Genomic DNA, 4701 nt, shown 5'->3' on the forward strand with positions numbered 1-4701 from the left:
TGGTGCTTGATAGCCAAGGTTTGTTTTCTTCAAAATTACTAAAAAGTGAGATCATGGCAATGACAAATAATATAATCACATTGAATTATTATTATTATTATTATTAGTAGTAGTAGTAGTAGTAAACTTTTATTCATAAAACATGAAACTCAGTCAATTGAACACTCAAATTGACTGGCACTAATGGTTGACACAGGTTGCTGCCAGCATCCTAGGTATCAACCAGGTATCTCCTTAAAATGTAAGATGTTCCAAGTAGCGCAGTTTTTGTAGCTTTGCTGGAGTTATTGCAGGAAGCTGCAATTTCTTGATGTATTATTATTATTATTATTATTATTATTATTATTATTATTATTATTATTATTATTATTATTATTATTCCTGAGATGCATCCCTAGGAATTGAAGTAGAATCCTATATGATGCTGCATCTGTAATAATGATTTTAAAAAATTCTGGATGGACTTGGGAATTCATTTCAGAGAAATCTACATGAAACAGACAACAATCAAATAATATTTATCCTTTCTTCCAAAAATGTTTCTTAACCCACTGATTTGTTTCAAAAAGTGTCAAGAAAAAAAACCCTCTCTGTAAAGACCCTGGAACTTGTTTAAGTGCATCAACTTTTAAAAGTTTAAATAAAGCTGGAAGTAATTCCTTTGAATAACTTAATTATTTTGTTTGTTTGTTTGCTTGTTTTAATGCCAGAGTAATCTTTTTTCACCTTCCTCTAGTTTATCGAAGTTTTTTTTAATTCTCAGAAAAAACTGCAAAACTAAAAAACTTTTAATGTATGTGTGGTTCCATGCATGTTGCAGCTATGTCTATAGGAATGAGGTGGTTAAAGTACTGAACGAGTTCCCCCTTTAGCCCTCTCCATGGGGTATAGAAGCTAACTGGGTCACTTTGGATCAGTCACACTTTCTCCATCCTAGCCTGGGAAATTGAAAAACATCTCTTTACCAACCCGGACTAAGTTGGATGAATATGGTAGATGATAGATCACAATGTTCAAAGAAGGGATTTGTATTAAATTAAGTACTATACTTGTTATTTTGAAAAGGGCTGGTATTTATAATAAACCTTGCACAGTTTACAAAAGGGAAATAAACAGAATAAATTTGCACTGACATGACTTTCTTTAAAGGCTGAAAAAACAAAATACATGTAATTATTTTGTAGAAAATACATCTGATTTAGAAATGGCATTGGGAGATAGACATGTGGAGGCTCAACCATCGCATATTAAAATCTTAGATTTCTGTTGACATATTTAACCTTTGTACTAAACATAGAAATGTTGTTTTTTGCTTGTGAACCAGGAAATCAAAAAAGTTATAAATTGGAGGATATATTAGACAACTTACTGGCAGGTAAGTTTAAACTTATTGTTTAAAGGCTCCATGTGAACAACAGAGAAGCAGTGATTGTAAATAATTGTGAATGATCCCTTTCTTATAACAAATGTCCTTTCCCTTCTCTGCAAATCACATCTGTTCATTTTAGAAGATTGGAAGAAACAAACTAGGGACTACCTAATTTAAGAATATGTTTGGCCCAGATATTGGCAACTTGAATTGGAAGTCAGTTCAATTAAATGGAACAGCAGCTGACAAAGAGAGACAATGTGATACAGGTTGATCACAGCTTGTCCTACTGACAGTCCTTTACTTCTGAGTAACTTGCTGTTTATCTTGTCAATATTGGTCTCCCTCCTGCCCTGTTTTTACTTCCATTATGATCAGAAGTGTAGAAAATACACTAGTTCTGATATTTTATACTGCTCCAGTTCTTCTATGTAAAAAAAAATGATTGGACTTCGTTTAAACTTGCACCAGTTTTTCAGTTTTGGTTTGTTTTCAATCAAAACTCATTTCAATTTGCTGTTCATCTTTGCTATGTTCAGTTACCATATTATAAATAAACAAGTACATATAGATTTCCCCAGAACTGTGAACAATCTCTAGCAAATGTCCACATGTTAAACTGTACTGGATCAAAACAAAATTAAAATATATCCAAAATCACATAGTGGAGGTCAAAATAGTATTCTGAATTATCTCTTTTGTCCCCCACATTCCTCTGGTCTGGAATGTGCAAGGAAAAACAAGTGAGTGTTTTGGTTCCCAAGAATAATATAAATCATCACATGGTTTAATTAGATATAACAGTACAAAGTATTTTGTACCTAAGATATTTTTTTAAATTATGATAGTAATGTGTAATGATGAAATACCTTCAGATGTTTCAAGTCAGGAATTCTATTAAGGAACAACCATCAGGTATGGTATGATTCTGACTGATTTTATAAATGAAAGGAAAACAGGAAAAAGAAATACTTCAGCACTGCCAAGCTCTCAAAGATTACTTCTAAAAGTTGAAGGAGTGATGCATTAAATATGGAAATACAGGTAGTCTTTGATTTACAGCAATTCACTTAGTGACCATTTAAAGTTACAATGGCACTGAAAAAAGTAAATTATGCCTTTTTTCATACAACCCCTGCAGCAGTTGCAGTGTCCCAGGGTCATGTGATCAAGTTTTGCAACCATTTGACAAGCAAAGTCAATAGGGGAGCCAGATTAACTTTACAACTGTGTTATTAACAACTGCTGTGATTAACTCAACAACTGTGGCAAGAAAGGTCATAAATTGGGGCAAAACTCACTTAGCAACCAAAATTTTGGACTCAATTGTAGTCATAAGTCGAGGACTACCTGTATTATTTCTTGGGGAAGGCAGTATGTTACTTTTGTAGATCATTTATAATCTCTACTAAGTGCTAGCCTCAAATTTAATGAGCAGATTCATATATGATATAAAAGTAAGTGCCTTCCAAAATTTATTTATGGGATTTCTTTTAATCCCATTTTATTGTTTTATAAGTAAATTAGGTGGTGAATTTACCTAAAACTCCTTCTCTATTTTCCCCACAACAACCCTGTGAGGTGGGTTGCTCTGACAGGGAGTGACTGGCCCAAGATCACCCAGCTGGCTTTCATGCCTTAGGTGAGACTAGAACTCATGGTTTTCTAGTTTTTAGACCAATTTAAAATCAGTTGTCCAACAAAGCACAGCTTCAAAAAGCTGAATTCAATAATTGTCCATAACAATCTAGAAAAGAATGGGAATATAAAGAAGCAGTTATTACACATAATCATACTGTAAAATCTCTGAGGCATGACTTATACATTACAATCTTCCTAAACAAATATATGCAACCAGTGAGAAACTACATCAAAATCTAATGTGTTAAATCCAAAAATGAGATAAGAGAACATTACACCATACTCTGATTTTTCACTTTTTTAAATATACAAATTATTTCTAAGGAAAAAATTAAGTTTGAAGTAGTTCTTATTACACAATGAAAGGGAAAAATTGACTTAAGTGGAAGGCTAGATGGCTAATTCTGAGCACACACATACATATAGTGGTGCTTAAAAGTTTGTGAATCTGTCTGAACTTTAAATATTTCATCAAAAATATGACCTAAACTGTGATCTGTTCTCCACACAAATCCTAAAATTAGAAAAAAGATAATTAAACAAATGAGTCAAAAATATACTTGTTCATTTATTGTGTATGGCAAAAGTAAAAATTTGCTGGATAAGCCTTTAGTGAAGTGAAGTAGCAAAACTTAATTACTTTTTGCTAGGAGGTTTTGAGGGCTATACCAAGTAACTCTTTAGCAGGTGAAAGAGAAAACTTTAGATCTGAGGATTGCACTGTCAGTGTCAGAGGAGAGAAAACTGCTCTTTGCAGATGCAGTCACACGCAAATAATTATAATGACTATGATCATTTTGTAAAAAAATGGTAAGAAATTTAATTTGCTGCTTCTTAGAGAAGGGACTTAATAAATTCAAAGACAGCAAAATTACACACATCTCTATATTTAGTCCAATAAATTAATGCACTGTATGTTTCTCCATAATTGGAATCAAAAGCCCTCACAATAGCAAGAACCATTGGTGGGCTCTGCTTCATGTACAAAATGCATGAAAAGGTATCATGGAATACACTGATTCCTATATAGACCTAAGGCTCTTTGTGCATATGTTTGCACATACATGAACATTGAGTGTGTGTACTTGACTATGCATATATGTATTCAAATCTCAAATCATAGTTTGCTCTCTGTGGAAAGTGCATATTGTTTTAAAGTTTTTCTCTAAGCTGCATCATTTCCCTCAGATAATAAGCTTTTGTGTGCGTGAGAGAGAGAGTCAAAGACAGAGAAAACTTTTCAATATCCATTGTTTTAAAATATGTATAGAGATAATTTTAATATATTTCATATTAAAAATGAAGAGAAAAATAATTGTAAGATACTGGTAAGATTCACAACAAGCATTTCTACCAATTGAATGATATGACTGCTCTAATCTTTTGAGAATACAGAAATAAATTACTCTAAAAGTAGACAATTTTATGCCCCTTATTTTAAAAATGGCTAAAAACTTTACATGATATGTTAGCCTGCAAATCTATGTACAGTGTGTATATATACAGGATTGAGCCTCACTGTGAAAACCCTTTTTGGAGTAAACATGTTAATTTAATCATGCTGTTGGTCTCAGCTGTAAACACCTGAACATAAGTCTCAGTGAACTAATTTACCTCCAGGCAAGCATATCTCTCCCTTCACACTTCCCCTTATATCTCTTCAGTTCTTCTCCTGTACCTGTGCCTGGCAG

Source organism: Vipera berus (genome assembly GCF_964194415.1).
Source record: "Vipera berus genome assembly, chromosome: 5".
Taxonomy (NCBI): Eukaryota; Metazoa; Chordata; class Lepidosauria; order Squamata; family Viperidae; genus Vipera; species Vipera berus.